Source organism: Amblyomma maculatum, chromosome 2 (assembly GCF_055883805.1).
Source record: "Amblyomma maculatum isolate TAMU_Amacu chromosome 2, ASM5588380v1, whole genome shotgun sequence".
NCBI classification, from domain to species: domain Eukaryota; kingdom Metazoa; phylum Arthropoda; class Arachnida; order Ixodida; family Ixodidae; genus Amblyomma; species Amblyomma maculatum.
The window spans coordinates 199,762,439-199,781,880 of NC_139345.1; the positions used below are offsets into that span (position 1 = coordinate 199,762,439).

At 44.8% G+C, this 19,442-nt stretch overlaps 1 long non-coding RNA gene across 1 annotated transcript in view; it reads left to right on the plus strand.

Annotated features, from left to right (window-relative positions):
* The first annotated feature begins 295 nt into the window (after positions 1 to 295).
* LOC146200918 (uncharacterized) overlaps positions 296 to 19,442 on the plus strand; it is an 87,395-nt gene continuing 68,248 nt past the window's right edge. The window contains exon 1 of the long non-coding RNA XR_014704858.1: positions 296 to 524. This is a non-coding gene — a long non-coding RNA (uncharacterized LOC146200918). The remainder of the gene's footprint in view (positions 525 to 19,442) is intronic.

Genomic DNA, 19,442 nt, shown 5'->3' on the forward strand with positions numbered 1-19,442 from the left:
GTGAGCTCGCTGTGCTCATCAGCGTTTGGTCCAAAAAGCAGAACATCAAGCATGACGACACGAAATGTCAACCAAAATGTCATTGGAGTCAACGTTTTGAAGATAAGGTAGCTTATATTGCTTTCCATAGGCGTTACTGAGAGTTAGAAGTGTGCGTATTTTTTCAAAGGGTGGTCTTTCCTTTAATAAAAGGTCAAGACCTTGCAAAGGTCATTTACAGCCGCTTTGTCAAAGTGCATACTTAATGTCAGGAAAACAATTTTCTCTACAAATGCGCCAACTTTTTAATGCTTGCAGCAGGACCTAAGTACCTCAAGCGCTTGTCATATATCTGGCGATAAAGCATTTTTGTTCGGCCGCCTAGGCTACACTTGCCTCTGAATAATATTTGTTGTGAACTCAAATACGGCTTAGTAAATAGGATGCGCGCTTTTGTTGCCTGGTGCATTATTTTGGTACATCTGGCTCTCGAAGTTTACTGTACAGGAAATAGCTTACCTAAACGTAAACTGGACGGATGGACGGTGAGTCTTTGCTGCACGTATTCATGTGTTCTAATGAGCCCCATGTAAAGAATAAGAGTTCCTTTTTCATGCACAGCTGGTAGCGTACAGTTGACAATGAACAAATCCGCATTCGGGGCTGGATGCCGATGAGAAGATAAATTCCAGTATTAGATATATAATTTAGTAGTTCCGCAAACTTTGCTTGTGGTAATATTATGGTTTCACTAATAAACTGTTATCTAATTCCTCAAACGTGTTTCTCAATGACTCAACTCTCTCGATGTTCTAAAACGTATGCCAATTATGCAAATTATGCCACTCAAAAATCATCCAGCTTGCTTCCAAAGACTCACTCGCTGTGATGAATACAGTACCTTACAAGAGACAGAATCAGCAGTTCTTGTATGTTACGAAATTGTCGCGAAACTTTGTACTGTTTGCTTGTTGACACTGAAAGTCAGTGGCGCCAACCTTTATCGCTTTCTTTGGGACGCAGGATGCGCGCATAATCATTTGAATGTTCTCTGCCATGATCGTGTGGTTCACAATTATTGCAGCTTGTTTGGCACCTTAGCTTGAAGTTTCTAAGACAGCTACAAATTCTACGTAGCTTAGCGCTACAAGAAGTATATAGTTTCAGCCCAAGAGAAGCTGTCGCTTCATTGCTAGTTCCTTTGCTGCCACAGGTCAGCCCAATGTGAGTTTACTTCAATAGCACGCATTTTACCTTTCTTTTAAGAGCGGCTCCTGTTTCTGAATTGAGTGGCGTCCTGCACTTGAAGTCAAAGCTTGAGCCCCCCCCGTCCCCCGTGTGCCCTTCCGATTTGTAAAAGCAAACTCAGGCAAAGTTACTAGAACAAGCTAGGTTTCATAACTCCCCATACCACCCAGCGAAGGAGCTTGTCCCAGGTGGCCGTGGCGAGAACCAGCGGCGCTACAGTCAAGTCTTTCTCCTTGACGGGCGTGTCGTCTGCTACACGCGGCGCGGAAGCGTGGAGCGGCCAGCACACACGCCGCTTTTGCGTGCCCCGTTACACTGTACACGGCTTCAGTATAACTATAAATACATTACGACAGCACTGTCTTCAAAGCGACGCATAACCTTGGAGAACGCATTTGTGTTTTGCGCAATTCACTTGCTAATGCTGTGAAACAAGTGCGAGCACCGTCGGCTTGCTAACAAGCACTGTTGCTTTCTTTACGCCCCGGTCTGTGCTTTTCAGTGTGTTTTTTCTTTTTTCTTTCAGGACATAGAACCTGTAATGCAAACACATTAGTCAAGTTTTCAGTGCATAGGACCCCCCTAACCTTAGAATGTCACGCAGTGGGTGTCACTACTGCGCTGCACAGATTGCCTTCATTACAAGCAGAAATCTGCTAGCCTGGGCAGCCTGTGCATGCAGTGCATGAAGTCTGGCTACTCTAGTCAAACGATATAGCGGAAGCATATTACGAAGAAACGGCCTCCATCGTTGCCTAATCTGAAGCTCTTTTCTTAATGTCGCCCTTTCGAGGTGTGACATGGAACATAATTCCGGATCGGCAGTGTCGTACTTCCGTATATAGCAATGTAAAAAAATATATATTCTTTCTTCTTCTAAAACAACGTCAGGTGTGAAGATTTATTTATGAGGTTACTGAAAGAGGAATCAGTGACAATGGGCGTGCGCACTGCGAAAGGAAATGACTTAAGAAGCGCATGAGTCTATTCAAGAAACTTATATTGCGAGTAATCAAGTCCCGCCCTTGAAAGATTCCCCTCCCTCCTTACAGACACACAGAGAGAAAAGAAAACGACATAATTTTAGTGCTTGTAGGGGCAGTTATTGTAATTTCAAACTAGCACTGAAATTCGGTTTTAAAAAACGATATTCAAGGTATCTATAGCGCCGGAAAGGGTGTTAGTAAATGCACGAACCTAAGGTATTTATTGCCGCAACAAGCAAAAACGAGCGAAAATGAAATATTGTCTACAACACTAATGTCGAATGCTAATGAAATGTAGCAAACAACCAGAACTTGATTTCATCAACATAGGCAATCATTGCAAGGTTACAAGCAATGCAGAGGAGAACAATATACTAATTTTGGGAAATATTTGAGTGGGCAGCATAATCCTTTTTTCTATCTAGTGGGAAATGACCGTTAGCGTTCTTAACTTCCCCTGACCATGTTTTTTTTCTTGCATGTGATTTTGTATTGCTTCAACAGCGAAAGCCATATTTGCAGCGAATGCACTTCAATGCGTGAATCAAGGAGCTCTTATGTTCGGTTGGCAGCATATCTTGAGTTCATTCAGAAGGTAATGCACTTTTGTGAATGACGGCCTTAAAAAATAGGAGTTATAAAGCCGTTCGACATAATACCGGGGTCCAGGCAGAAGCTTGACGTACCAGCCATTGCAATTTCGGAAGGCATAGCTTGTAGATGCCGATCTATATCCTCTTCTTACCTTTTTAGATGCTTATCTTTTTAAAACGGGATACAGTTTGAAGGACCGCGAAGGAGCGAGAAACAATACTCCCATCCCTCCTAACTCCCTAATTACCCAAAACGCGGTCGAGAGTCATACCTTCCATCAAACAAAGGCTTTATTCACTCATTCTCTTTTTCTTTTATTACCAAAAGCCTTTAATGCCTCATCGGTGTAGACAGAAGGTTGTCAGCAGAGGTGTCGCGATTACGAGAGTGAGATTTAAATGTAAATTAATAAACCAGGAATCGAACCTCCATCCCATGAATCCCCTTCCTCGCGCTTTACCAACTGCGCCACGCCCCAGATTTTTGTTTACCATGATATTTATTGCATGCTCTTAAATTCAACGTAGAGCTATATACATTATTTACAAAGTAATGAGCCTGTAGGCGAAAAGTCCAATTGAAGCATACAACACAACACCACACAACTAGAATGCTACTAAGCAAAACTTCACTAAAACGATGGCAAGGAAAGACAACACATCAACAATGGCAGCCAGTCCGGTTGATAGTCACTATCTTCGTAAGTGTCTCTAAGTTGGTGCACCATCTGGCCGACATGAGAAGCGGGGGAGACGAGAGGCTCAGCATTCCGATCCAGCCTACGCGTTTTCCACAGGCTATGCAGTCCAAGAAGGAAAATCATGTCAAAGGGTTCGTGGTCATGTTCGGTGGTTATCAATTAACGCCCACTGTGGGAATTCAAAATAAAGTCTTTCTTCAATATTATTTGCAGAACCCCCCAAAATAATATTGCATCTTTGCAGGCATTAAAACAGTGTTCGATGGTTTCAGGTGTGTCACATAACCGACAATTAACAGAGGAAACGAAAATATTTTTTTTTTGAAGCCACACTTTAACAGGCCAAACCTCGGAATGAAGTTTAAAGAAAAACGTTTTAGTAGAACGCGAGATCGGCATTAATGGGGAGATCATTTTTCTTAACTCCCGTTCAGTTTTGTGTTTTGTTTTTTTCACCAAGATCGTCCTTGTTATCCATTTGTAATTTCTTGGGATGGAAACAAATAAGCGATATCTTTAGCTGCGAGAACAGCCGGTGTGTTTTTCGCATTACCGATACCGTCCATGAGCGAAAACATTGCTCATGGTCGCCAGAACTCGCGCAGCAACTTCGTATCTGTAAAAGTCACAGAGCAGCAGCGGCCCAGCTGCTGTAGGCATTTCTGACCCAGGAAAGTTGACCTTTCACGCCCCGGGTGAGCAAGATTCTGCTTGTACAATAGGTATGCAAAAAAGCCTTCGCAACCATATTTACATCCAGACATGCAGTCAAAACTTGAACCTCTGGTAAGTTTGCGACATTAGGCACGTGGTTGAGCATACCGCGGATATGCGTCGTGCTTCAACAATGCGCACTCAGGATTTGCGTACGCTTTACGCCTTAAATGATGGTTTTTTAAGGTCAGAGGAATAAATTTTTCCTTTGAAAACATCGGCACAGGGCTTCAACAAAGTTTTTTGCCTTTTTCCTCCGGTAGCGCTTCAGCAGTCGTCTCTTTCGAGGTGTCCGTCTCAGACGGCACCACCGTCGAGGCCGCGCCGTGAGGGAGAGTGGAATGGAGGGAAAGGGTAGTGGTTGGCGCTACGTTTCTTGAAGGCATTTTAAGCAAGAGTCGACTGCAGCGCCGTTAGTTCACGCGACGGCCACTGGGGACGCATCTCCGGGCAGAGCTGTGAAACTGAGTTCGTTCTAGTAACGTTGAGCTTAGGCACAAGATTCTTCGGGGTTTCAGGCAACCTTCCATAGTCAGACACAGCATTTACGTTCGAAATAAAATCAGTCAACTACGCATATTTGTGCATTATAAATAAAGGAAATGTTGCGCAATGAAAAAAAAAAAATAAGTGTAGAGATAGACAATGAGTAGCGCTGCTCATCTCGCAGTTTTAGCCTACAATCGCTTGGATTTAAGCAGCGCAAAGGACAAGAGCAAATAGAGAGGCAGCGCTCTCTCTGTGTGACCTCTATATTCGTCCTTGTCCTCCGCGCTGTTTAAATCCATCGTCTTTAGCGATCGTCATTTTTAATGCAAAGAAACTAATAATTTACATTCACGTTTCGGATAGCTTCGTTAACTGCAGCGTACGAATTCGAAGGAGCTACCTAACGAGACAATATTCAAGTTTAGTCGCTTTTGTTATTTCCATAATTAAAGGCTGTCAGCACTACTGTGGCACACCCAGCAATCAAAACTCAGCACAGGGACGGGTGGTCTACCTGCGTAATAGTCGGTATGCAATACACATCGAAATGTTTGGTAGCTACGAAGAAGTTGGTGAACTGCTGGTTACGAAGCTGGACAAAAAATGCCTAGCAGTGACGGTCTGTCTCACCTACCGTGCTTATCAAACACGTCTGACAGTTCGTGCGCCATACATTATAAGAACACAGATCCACACGATTGTCAGTTATTGCAACGTCAACGTGTATATAAGGACATATGAAGCCTTCATGCCACCACAACCTTAAAATATTCCGCGGCTTTCGTTCGTAGCTCCTTCCACTGCTGTAACGATCTCGTTAGATCCTTGTATAAAACTCATCGTTAAAAATCAGCCATTTGTGTAGCAAATAGAAGATATCGATTTCCATTCCATAGAAAACAAGGATTTTTATATTACAATCCGAGACTGAGAAGAGCGCGCAATCGGAAACAAGGTATGCGTGCAAACTGAAGTATGCTTTATAACCCTACATACCTACTGCCGTCTTTTCAGTTGATTGTTTCAATATCACGCTAAACAAAACACGCAAATAGCTGCGTCCTAAGTTCTCAATATAGAGTATTTATTTCGGCAGTGCACCTTTTTCCTCTGCCACTGTCCCCGCCCCGTGATGCACAGGTGCGTATTTCAGTCCACTTGCCACACGTCTTGAACATGTACCGAACAGAGCAGGCATAGCCTGGGGCTTTTCTGCAGCGCGAAGCCGCCTTCATTCCGAGAATGTCCAGATGATGATGTGTAAGGCAGGTTTGACCTGTTCTAAAGCGTGGAAGTATCGAACAAGTAGAGGTATGCCAAAGCACAGATGCAAATTTGTTTTTTTATACATCTGGGAGTTTCCAGACATCGTACTAAAACTAGGAAGCCTATTTGAAGGTTTGGAGCGCACTAAAGAAAATGTGGAATGTTTATTGATGGTTACCAGAAAATAAACAGCTCCTTCTGTCTTCCAGTCCAAGAGTCAACTCCCCAACGAGCCCAACCTCGATGAAACGCCTGTTCCGCTGAGTAATTATATAAAGGAGCAAGAGGAAGCGAATTTCCTGACGAGCCACTCAGAGAGGATGCTTTCGCAAGTCTTTCTGCAGACACCCAAAATTGAGGCGGAATTTTGCAGAGAAGCAGCTTCCAGCAAGAAACTCCCAGGCACCTGCTTCTACAAACCAAGCAGTAAACTTTAATTACTCAGCGCATGCACTACGGCAGCACACGTACAATCGTAGATGTCTGGGAGAACCTTATGATTCAGGACGTTAAGGAAAGGATGCGCCTGCTGTTACTGTCGTTCTGAATATGTCAGACGCGCTTTTGGATGTCATCTGGAAAGTGGGGACTCAAACATGCGCTTGGCTACCCTTCGTGATCGACTGCGCCTGGAGCTGAAGCCAATATTTACGCCACTAGAGTACATAGTCAGGAGCACCGGCGCGACACCCCAGCTGTTTTGCAATGTGAACCACTTGTACCAGAAATTCGCATTACAGCTGAGGCCTGCCCAGCCTTCAAGCTATATTTCAGGCTGAGAAAATGTAATCTCTGTGGGGCAACCAACAACCCTCATTAAGCTTGAATGCAGTGAGGCTGGAAACACAAGATTCTTCTTCACTACCTGTACAATCCAAATGGCGAGTGCGGTTTTGCAATTGATGCCACATGGTTCCGCCCTGCCAGCGACAGCATGCTTAGGGGAGAGGGCGTATCCTTGAGACCCTGTCTCGCTCCACATCGCCTTTCAACAAGTGCTGTCCACTGTTCCGCTGCGACAGCGCTAGTAATGTCGTCTGGCCCCCGCAGGAAAAACTAAAAGCCTCACCTCCAAAGCTTTGGAGGTGAGGAATCCTTCAGCTAAACTACGAATATTTTCCACGAACAGCTTTTTACGAACACGCAGCAGCCATTACGCTAACACAGAGACCAAAACATCCTTACCGACGACGGGACAAGGAGTCATACTAACATAGCAGCATTTCTAAGTAACAAAGGCAAACCACAGCGATGACCTTCATACACCATGAAGCCGGGATCAACTTTGGACGCAAACAATAACTGCTAAAATACAAAGAACAGAGCTTAATTTTGATATTGAATGTGGTAGAGTTACTGCCTAAATGAATATGGTCAGAAACTACTCAGCCGATAGGTGAAAATTCACCGCTAAGCTCAAGACCATAATGACCGCTTGGCGTGGCTAATCCACCATGCTGGCGGTCATCATAATGCGCTTTTATAGTGACGCTCCTTAAGAGTTAATTACATTCTAGTGGAAATCAACAAGGAATTGGAATGGACAGGGCATGTAGTGCGTAGAGAGGACAACCGATGGTCGCATAGGGTAACAAGTTGGATATCAAGGGAAGGAAAGAGTAGCAGGGGGCGGTAAAAATTAGGTGGGCGGATAAGGTTAAGAAGTTCGCACGGTCAAGTGGATGCAGCTAGCACAGGACCTGCATGGTTGATTGGATGAGTATGGGAGAGGCATTCGCACTTAGTTGAGTATAGGCCGGCTGATGATGATGATGAGCCCAAGAATATCTTAAAAGTGATATACATACCTTGCGTTTCAAGCGAGTAATGGGCGGAGTGCCGGCAGGGAATGTGCCTAATATCCTCTAATAATATCATGGTCTTTCACTCGCACTTCTATGAGCGTTTGAAAAGGCCGCTAAACGTGGCGAAGAAATTCAAGTAATTAACTTTTACTTTTATACCGAAAAATGACCAATTCGTCTTCGAGGAGCTGTTGCTCCAAGGTCATATTCTCGCGTGTGGGTAGCGATGCCCAAAAAAGCAAATGAAGACAAGCACTAAACTGAATAGACTTTATATTGAGCTGACTTGTGCCCTCAAAAGAACCTACCAATGAAATTCAACACAGTAGCTGGGCGGACTAGTTCGTGATACATAATCAAATAAATAACAGCGCGAACAACGGTAACGAATTGTAGAAAAACACAAGAAAAGAGCTGACTCTCAAGTAAAGTTTTAGCACAGGAATAACGCATTTATAAGGGAATAGGCAACAACCGAACAACAAAACCGGAGGGTGCGTGCTACTACGCTCTAAGAAAAAAAGGACTAAAAGTGGGAGTGAGGTTAGTCCTTCTGGTTACCAACTGGTTTGCCACAACTATTAATCTTTTTGAGGACCTACTGCAAGGGGATAAACACTTAGTCTTCAAAGGATGAACTGTAGAAGGAGGAACGGTTGATCCTTGCAGATGCTCCCCAAGAGCCTAACATTTGATCCTTGAAAATGACACCAGCGCCATACCTGGTTATGGCCGCAGTATGAGGCTGGAGACTGGGCATACTGGGGTGCAGAATAGTGGCACGCTGGTCAGTGGTGGCACTATTCGCCCGGAGAAAATAAGGCCTCAGGTCAAACGTAAAAGCCAAAAAGAAACGATGCACCTCAATTACATTAAAAAAAAGCTTAAATATGGATACCAAACTAACACTAGGAGAACACAAATTCTGCACTACCGCGCCTCGAACTTGGTACCTCATACTTAGCAGCTGGCTACACAAACCACTCGGCCAAGCCGCGTTCTTTTTAGTACCTGGCACTACTAGCCGCAATCACGGATTTCGCCGATGTCTGTCTGAAGCTGCTCACTCTCTCTCTCTCTGTCTCTTCGTGATCTTGAAGTGAAGAACTCTGTCTCTTCGTGATCTTGAAGTGAAGAAAGACAAATTGGCGACGCGTGCGTCGCGGCTCGGCATTGAGGAGGCAGAGCGGCCGCGCAGCTGCAGCAGATCCCTCTCCCCCCCCCCCTCTCTGTGTCTGTTTGTCCGTCTCGCTGTGAGCTTGAAGAGAACGAGAATGTGGCGACGCCCGCATAAAATGACTTATTAGTGAGAGGGCGGAGCGGATGCACAGATCACATCAGTGAGAGAGTGTGGCGTGTCACATTGGCGGACGTCGCGGCCTTCACCGGGTAGTGTTGTACAAACATGTGTTACTGCGGACTGAGCAGTCGTGTGTCTCTCGCCTCAACTTCGGCATCTCTCCCCTCGCATCATTCACTCCTCAGCCTTCACGGACAGCAGATATGCGCGCGCGGTGCTCCCTGGACCTCGGCTCCGAGCCGCTCGCCGCGTCGTGAAGCACCTTGTGCTCACCTCCTCGCCTTAACTGGCGCTCACCTTCTAGCGCATTTCCTGCTCTTGGATTACCGTTCTTCGTCCTGGAGACCGTCTTTCATGCTCGGAATGCAAGAACTCTGCAGCATCTGTTTTGCTCATTCCCTAAATTCTCCTCAAACCTCTTTTTCTCTCCCCCTTTGATCCCACCCCAGACCTTTCAGGCTCAGAGCAGGGCATTCCACAGAGGGATGCAATTTATCGTGCTTATTTTCGCTCATTTGTAATAAGAACCACTGAAAATGGCGTAAGGAAAGCAGAGAATGCGCTTACTTCGCATCGTAATGGATGAAGCCAGGCCTTCTGGCAAGGCGACGCAGGTTTGCCGCGATCGACGGTTACGAAGACAACGGGAACGCGACTCTACTGATACTGATACTGGCGCAAGAACCTACAAGCAATAAGAATGAAGATACGTTCCGATCGTGCTCAAGCAATACGAAGCATAATAAAGTGTAAAATGCATGAAAAATATAGCATGGATAAGCGGTGCTACTCACCTACTTCGCATTTGAATAACTATGCAAATTGGCTGTACTGTATTTCTTTATTGCATGGGAAAACTTCTTCAAAAAAATGGAAAACTCCACTTATTTAAACTTATATATGTCTAAAGTTACCGGGCTGAATAATATGACCCTGCCATATTCCTAGCAAGATAATGCATCATCATCAAAACATCAAAATTCTGGGAGGCACACACATGCATCTAAGTACGGCATCCAGATTTGAAGTTCCTCGCGTGCAGCATACACACTCATCTCCAAAATACACTGCTCCCGAAACACAGATTTACAGATTTGAGCGATCTTGGTGGCTCGGCATGCCTGTCTAACATACAGATTTTCGAAAGACTGAACAGTTCCATCAACACAAATAGATCGTAAGGCATGACAGAGTTTTTGTCAGGAGGCAAAAATCTAATAGAATATGGTGTAATTTGAGAGTCGTTTTTATGAAATCTTTGTATTATGTCCCAAAAGAACATCGCATCACTGCACAAAATAAAGCAATGATCAATTGTCTCAGGCACGTTAGGGAGACGGCAATTCACTGCCTATTGCACAAAAATCTTCTTATGAAGGAATGTCTTGACAGGCAACATTGCTCTGTGCAGTTTGAAAAAGAATGTTTTTGCAGCTGCCTGAATGCACATTTGCATAACACGCTTTAGAACAGTGGTGTCCGAAAACCCCAGATAAGGCTGCCGATACAACGGTGTAGGGAACAAAGACTCAGTGTGAAACTGTATGATCAGCTTTCTCGAGAGGCTACACAGGTAATCTACAGAGAAACGCACAGTGCGAAAATATAAAGTGTCAGCAAATTCCTTAAGGAATCCCCATAAAGGCCCATCACGAGCCGGCCCAGTCGGTGCGAATAAGTAATGCAAATGAGGACTAAGACGCCTAATTAGCAGAGCCACAAGAAAGGGGTGGTCTGCCGATTTGAAAAAGAAAAAACGGAAAACAAGTTGTTACACAAGCAAATGAACAAAGCCCACTCCACCAAGCTCAAAGGGAAGGAACAAGTTGTTACGCCGCATGGGCTCCCATTGAGAGCGCCACACAAATGTTGCAAATATTCTGTGTATAACTTGTACCTTCCTTCTCGCACAATGCAGGACTTGAAAGACAGAAGCTTTGCAAACTAAAATATGTGACAAACATGTGCCCTAGCAAACACTGAGAGTTCCCTACCCATCCAAGCCTGTGTTTGCCGCCGCGTAGGTACGATTTGTATATCCCAGTATACTGCGCTGTTGCAAACTTGGTGCAGCGGAACTCCTAGATACTGAAGAGGACAACCGTCTCAGCATATGCCTCCAAGCTGGGTTGGTCTTGTGGCCCAATGGCCCAATCAAAAGTTTTTAGATTTATCTAAATTAAGAGATTTATCTAAAATTTCACGTAGACGAGCCGTACGTGAAAGTGCTGGAAGATATATATAGTGGCTGCACAGCAACCATAGCTCTACATAAAGAAAGCAACAAAATTCCCATAAAGAAAGGTGTTAGGCAAGGAGACACAATCTCCCCAGTACTATTCACAGCTTGTTTAGAGGAAGTATTCAGAGACTTGGAATGGGAGCAGTTAGGGATAAGGGTAGATGGAGAATACCTCAGTAATCTGCGATTTGCTGATGACATTGCCTTGCTAAGCAACTCGGGAGATGAACTGCAAATAATGATTGATGACCTAGACAGGAAAAGTAGAAAGGTAGGCTTGAAAATCAATATGCAGAAGACTAAGGTAATGGTCAACAGCCTCGGGAAGGAACAGGAGTTTACATTAGGTAGCGAAATACTGGAAGTAGTAGGCGAATATATCTACTTAGGACAGGTAGTAACCGCAGATCCGGATCATGAAAAGGAAATAACAAGAAGAATAAGATTGGGATGGAGCGCATTTGGCAAGCACTCGCAGATTATAACTAGCAGCTTACCGGTATCGCTCAAGAGGAAAGTATACAACAGTTGCATCTTGCCTGTACTCACCTATGGGGCTGAAACGTGGAGGCTAACCAAGAGAGTTCTACTTAAGTTGAGGACAACCCAGAGGGCTATGGAACGAAAAATGGTAGGGGTAACATTAAGAGATAGGAAGCGTGCAGAGTGGGTTAGAGAAATAACTCAAGTTAACGACATTCTAGTGGAAATTAAGAAGAAGAAATGGACATGGGCAGGACATGTAGTGCGAAGAGAGGATAACCGATGGTCGCTGAGGGTAACAAACTGGATTCCAAGGGAAGGAAAGCGTAGCAGGGAGCGGCAGAAAGTTAGGTGGGCGGATGAGATTAAGAAGTTCGCAGGGGTCAAGTGGATGCAGCTAGCACAGAACCGGGTTAAGTGGAGAGATATGGGAGAGGCCTTCGCCCTGCAGTGGGTATAATCAGGCTGATGATGATGATGATGATGATGAAATTAAGAGCCGCGCCTGATACATCGCCGAACTGTTCACTCAAGTGTAAAGCATCAAGTAAACTCTTTTTGTCAGAACAAAAAAGGGCGATATCGTCCGCATAGGCTAAAATCTTAACTTCACATTGAGGAAGAGACAAACCACGGATGGCTGCACTGTTAATTATACTGAGACAAGGGGGTTCTAGATATAAGGCAAACCACAGTGGAGACAGTAGACATCCTTGACGAACAGATGATTCCAGTGGTATTGGCTTCGTTAGTTCCTGATTAAAAATACGTCTTGTATACGAGTTCAAAAAGCACAGCCGTATGCTCTTGAGCAAAACGTCACCAATTTTTGCATGCTCCAAGACCGCGAACAAGACATCGTGCCGAACTTTATCAAACGTCTTCGCCAGGTCAATTTGTATCAGAGCTACTTGGCCTGTCTCAACTGATACTGTCTCGATTACTCAGCGTGCAATATGGATGCGTGTTTGAACACTGCGCCCTGTTATACCTCACACCTGATGCGAACCTATGAAGTCCATAATGACGAGCTGCAGGTGACAAAAGAGAATCTTGGAAAAAATTTTCTAATCAACATTGCAGATGGAAATTGGACAATATCCTTCAACAGTTTTCAACCGATTAGTATCTTTGCTTTTGGGAACTGATATTGTCACGTAATGGTGACAAGGCCGTTGACACCAAAAGAAGACACAGGCTTCATGGTACTGAAATGAACTCTTTATTGGGCTGACTTGCGCCCTCAAAAGAACTAAGCAACTCGGCGGCGGCGATAGCAACAAACATGCTCGTCGGTCGTCAAACAAAGAATGCCCGTCGCACTCGTCAACGCTCAATTTAAAGGCTGTTCAGAACAATCTAGATTACGTCGCAACTGCTACAAGCACAAGCTGGAACATTGTGGAAAGACACACGAGTGGCCGGAATCTTCGAGACAGATCTCGGTGCATCTTGCGCTACAACAAAACTGATAAAGGTGCGTCTCGCGACATCGAGCATTAACAAACAAAGAATACAGAAGTGATATGCGATCCAGAATCAGAGTGATAAGGCCGCATGCCGGCGGCTGTTAAATAACAACAAATACAGTTTTGAAGGTTTGGCGGCAATATTGTGTGGCCTGAATAGAAAATGGGAGGCAGGAAACCCACATCATGAGATGCTTGGGAAACTTCCATCCAAACAACCGTTAGGCAAGGCGAAAATGTTTTATAGAATTCGCTAGTAATACCATCTGGGCAAGGCGAGTTTTGGCTCTGAAGGCCTGAAATGACATTTAATTTCGTCCAAAGTCTTGGGTCCCTCCACAACAGCACACTTCTCATCGTCAAGTCAAGGAAACTTCTCAAGTAAGGAAATATATTCGAAACCCTGATGTCGACCTTCAGAACTGCCGAACAGCTTTCGATAATAGCCATAGAAAGCAGCAAGAATACTTGGAGCATCACCTTATATGCAGTGACCATACTGAACATCCAATATTTTCTTCGTAATAGCATTCTCTCTTTCACCATTCAGGGCCCGACGGGAAGGTTGCTCATCACGAAACCTTCGGTTCCTAGATATTATCATAGCCCCCTTGCATTTTTCCGTCGCAAATTGTTCAAGCTCTGTCTTTCCGTTATTATTTCTTCAACATAGGCTCCCGGGATAACCCTCTCTAGCTCATGTAGCTCAGTTAGAGTGCGCCCAAGCTCATGAAGCTGGTGTCTCTTCACGAACGCGATTCTTGCAGAGGCCTAAATAGCCAAGTTCTTGGTCTCCTGTTTAAACAAGTCCCAGTTTTGAAAAACTAACAGATCATGGCGTGACCATATGTTTTTCAAAGAAGTAGCTACAGCACGATTAAGGATTTCATCTAAGAGCACACAGTTATTCATCTTCCACAGCTCCCACCGAGTGTGAAGAATGTGCCTACTGTAACTCCCTACCTGAACAGACACCATACTGTGTCAGTGAAGAAGATGGGCCGCCATGAGTAATAAAACACATTTTCTAACGTGTCTTCCGAAACAAATTATGTCAAGGTGGGCATTAGATGAAACCTGAAAATGAGTGAAATGAATACTGTCGCCTTTTTCCTGTCCCACATCCACAAGGTTATATTCACAAGCCAAATTGTTAGCTAATGCAGCACTATGGTCATATCTCTTACATAGCACTAATCAGTCCTCATCACTACAAACATAATTGAAATCTCCCAACAATAATTTTGCGATCTCTGCACAGACGGTTAACTAAGGCCACAGTATATAAGTCGCCCCTCATCATCCATGCAATAAGGATTAGGCCAGGACTAGCATACACCCTCCGGACAAGCCTCTGGCGTGGCTAACAATAATTGTATATTCCGGCAAAAGCGGCTCGACAGCAGCTTCCGTCTTTTTCGGGGGACAACTTTGTTTCCTGAATCGCTGCTACAGACACGCTCCATTTCCTTAACAGATGCCTCAACTGCTGCGGCCTCCGACGATTACGCATACCCCTGACGTTAAGAGTAGCGACTTGATATGCTCCGACGCTAGCCATTTTTGGTACCAGCCCTAATATACATCATCCCTGGAGTGGGGTGGCCAGCCTGCAAATTAGCGGCCTTTCGGGCAGACATCGCTCTCCTCTTTAAAGTCACCCTTCCCGTGGACTTCACACAGTGTGCTTTCTGTCTAGTACCATCGATACACAGCTCATCTTCTGCGGGATGCTTCAAAGGCGCTGTGTTGTCCATGTCATCCTATGAGATACTCAAGGTTTCGGCCCACGAAACTGAATGGAGCACATCGCTCGCTGCCACACTGACAGCCGACAGAGGACCGGAGGCGCCAGAGATCGGCGCCACACACGGCTCACTGTTACCATCTAACGACGAAGATAGGCGAGCATCCACTTCCAGTATCTTCTCCCCTGGCTCCGCAGGACGCATATCCAGACGTCCTTCAGTGACAGGTGGTTCCTGTGCAGCAAGCACAGCACTCTGAGAGGCACTCACAGGTGGGCCCGGCTCAGGTGGTTTTAGCTCTGGAGACGCTGATTCTAGTTGGCCAGTCGCTGCAGATTGTTCGTTGTTGATATGAGGCGCAGAAGGCTTCTGGTCCGCATCAACTTGGGGTTCACGACTAAGCTCACCGTCACATTGACAACCTCTGACACATCCATGATATTTTCTGAAGCCAGATCATCTTCTCGTGACCACTGGACTAGTCGCAGCCTATCAGCATAACTCAAAACACAGTTCTCCACAGTATGGCCAAAGAGCCGGCACTGGTTGCATCGAGGCGGCTGACACTGACGCAGTACATGTCCAACCCGGCTGCATCGAAGACATAGTGGAGGCCTCCCTGGGATAAGAACTAATGCCTGCACCCTATAAAATTAAGAGTGTGAGTAATTGTGCTTGCTGACACTCTATACTTGAGCGTGAGGGAGATTTCACGGTTCGCCCTTTCCGTATGCTCCATCCCTGGGCACCGCAAATTTTCCCGGTCCACAGATTGAATCGTTCCATAAAGTTCTAGAGGTTCCACAATCTACCAGTGCTCCATATAGTGGGGAAGCGAAAGGAGCTTAACCTTGACATACTTTGTATCCGGGTCGAACACCATGCACCTAATCCCTTTCACATGGAACTCTGCTTTGTTAACTATCTTCTGCTTTGAAGAACTACTCTCGCAGGTAACCATCCCCATGTGGCTCATTTGGTATTGGCCAATGCACAAAATATCCCGGAGGTCCAAAATCTGTGTGAGTGACACGCCGAGTGTTTTCTTTATTACCGGTCAACAAAGTACATACAGGCCGAGAACTGGGATCCTTTGAAATATTTTGCATATTATGTCATGACCGCGTTTATAAGGTTGGGACTTCATGTTTAGAAGGCCACTCCTGCCGCTCTAACAATTATGACTCCTTGACCATTGGAGCTTGCTGCCTGCTCTTACTACTTACAACTAATGCTCTGAATGTGTGTGCGCACTATTTTGCGCACTGGCATCATTTTAACATGTGGAGTTTGACATCGCTGGCACATATACCAGCGCCGGCTCTTCGGTGAGGCTCTGCTACCGTGGGCGTAATTTTCGCTGAACACGAGGCTGTAGCACAAAACTTTAAGAAAAAAAAAAGCGCAACCAAGCTTCAATACCGGCAAGCTCAGCAGCGACGACACTATTTGCCTGGAAACTAAATCTTTTTTGTCTGTGAACATTTCGGGAAGCGTTGCGATGACCGAGGGCTCGGCTGGTTTATACGCAGTGCAACAAGGAGCTCAAAAGCTTGAGAAACACCCAAAATATTATGCATTACAGGCGCTGTATGTTGCTTTATTTTTTCTCTCATGGGCGCATTGCTTGGTAAACTAATCTCTTCTTCGTTTTATTTTTTTATTTTATTTCTGCTGTTTATAATGGACCGCGGTGCAGGCTACGCTCGCTAATGCGTAGGCCCTATTTGTAACCTGCTATTCAGCCCGAATTGAACATTTTGGTAGGAATCATTGTGTTAGAGAACCCTCAAGGTGAGCAGTGAAATTTCTTATGCACAGTATCCCACATTATTCGATGCCAGTTTTAGTTGTACGTTAATCGTCAGTGTGTCATGAGATATCAGAGGAGCGGCGATCGTGGTCTCTCTTCAATCGTTCGACACGACCTATCGAAACATGGAAACACTTGGAAAAAGATACTGCCTTTCTTTTCTTACAGGTGCGCAGCGACTTCGTAGCAAGAACGTGCTTACTTGAAGCATATTTTTCATATGCGCAATATTTCTCGCCTCCCAGTTTCCGGACTTCCTGCTATTTCCAAAGCGATACTGGGAGTGCGGCCCCAGAGCGCATACAACACTTCTGCTAATGCATCGCGGATGCCTGCGACACACCCAGCGTCAAAAAGCTAATTCCAGCACGTAGTATGCAATTCCAGCAAAATAGTATGCATGTTTTGTCCGTCGAGCCAGAAACACATTCTCTGCACCTGAAACGCGCGACGAGAGAGGCAGGAAGGAAGGCCAGGGATCAAATGAGCATTCTTCCCGTTCCTCCACGTTTGATTCTTTTTCGAGCCAGGACTAAACGTTAATCCTCCAAATTTGCACACGGCACGCTTCTCGCCGCAGGTGCTCCTCTCGCGGAGTAACGGCCCGATTTGAGGACTAAAGTGGACGTTACTCCCCACTTCAGCCGTTTTTTTTTCTTAGAGTGTATGTTACGTCAAGATAGGTAACTTCACAGTCACGCAAGAGCAGGGACGGTTTGCTGACGCACATTCGTTTTTTTTTTTTCTCTCTCATTCGGTAAGCCTCGGCAATTTTCCTGGTCAACTGGTCAGAATGTTTATACAAAATTTCTTTATAGTAAAAGGAAGGAAAACAGGATTGACAGTCTCGGCAATAATCTACTAAAATGTGAGGTGGGTAGAGTCTAATGAGTTAAGGTATTATATGAGTCGTGTTTTAATAAACCGTCCTGTTTGAGCTATGTATATTTGACCACAGGACAGAGGTATTTTATAAGATACCCCCTCAGAGCACGGCAGAAATTTCTTTCACGCATAAGGCCTCAAGACGCTACATATTTATTAGAATTGCGGGGCTTACTTGCTACAATTGAACAAATTTTATTTAGCTTATTTATTGTCAAAATGACAGCATCAACTTGGTCACGCTTGGGTCACGCTTTTAAGACGGTGAGAAAGGCGGTGTCCATAAGGAAGGACTGCAAACTTTTTCCTTTTTCTGTTCTTTCTGTAAAGAAGGCAGCAAACAAAAGTTTTTCAGCTTTTTAATTATTGTATGGCAACCTAAAGGGATGAACTCATCTGGATAACCTGCATCCCTAAGCCTCTTGACCTGATCATCGAAGCTTTGTTTCATAGCATGGGGATATAAATTTGACAATGCCGATGACAAAGATGAAACAATTTCATCTTTTACTACCTTTGAATGAAGCGACTTATAGTTCAGCAGTGGTTTTTCGGCCCGTGGTGTGTATTTCCAACACATGGTCACCTCTCTCTCTGCAGTCAAACACGAATATAAGACTTTTATCTGGATATCGACCGGTACCTCAGTACTGAACTGCAAAAACCATGCATTATCTTTGAATACTTCTAACACATTAGACATGTGCCTAAAAAAGTCAATTATTTCAATAAGAATAAAAATCATCGACGTATCTGAAACTTCTCAACGTCATCCCACCCAAATCATTCGGGATACCTCGATCCACGAATGATAGAAAAATATCACCAAGCGCAAGCGCTACTCAAGAACCTATACAAACGCCCGCTTTTTGAGTATAGAATGCGCCTCCCCATTATGGTAGACTTGACATAGAAGACAGCAGCTCAAGAAATTCAGCTACTGAAATACCACAAATTTTTGCGAATCGCTCTTCATCATTGTCCGAAGTATTACGAATTAAAAGCAGCAGTCATCATTTCCTTGTACGGAAGTGAGTAGAACGAATCTACCACATTTATACTGAAGGCTGTGCATAAACTTGAGTTTTGCTCCCGTAAAAACTTAACGACACACCCAGAGTTTGGAATCTTGAAAGGATCATTATTAGATAATGCTGCCAAATGCGTTTGTAAACATCCGGAAACATCATGTTGACAGATACTCTTCTCCGCCACAATGGCCTGGACCTGGTCCTGTGTTTTTCTACTCTTCGTCTCCGTGGTTCTCGCTGTTATTTTTTGGAGAACCTAGGAATTCAGCGCTGGCGATAACAGGAAGTGAGGTCGTCGGTTGTCGAACTAAGAATGCCTGCTGCATCATTCGGCAGTCCTGAAGTGATCAAGCAGCGTTTTGCGACACGGAACTGAACAAACAAAAGAGAACAATATCACTCATCACACTATATTCATCCTGATAAGGCCGTATGTCGGCTGCAGCTGAAAAAAAGGAAATTAAACATTTCAAAGGTTGACGTCAGTATCATTACGAAGGGTGCTGTTTGCACAGTTAAGCAAAAAAAAAAAACTCCAAGTGCAGTTTCAGCACCCTCCCTAGAAGAAGTTTGCACGCTTAGTCTTTGGACTTGAGAACTAGCAATGATTTGTCAAACGCCTATCGCTTACCGCCGAACGTTTCACCCAGCTTACAATAGGGGGACGTGTCATTCAAGTAGAAGGTGCCG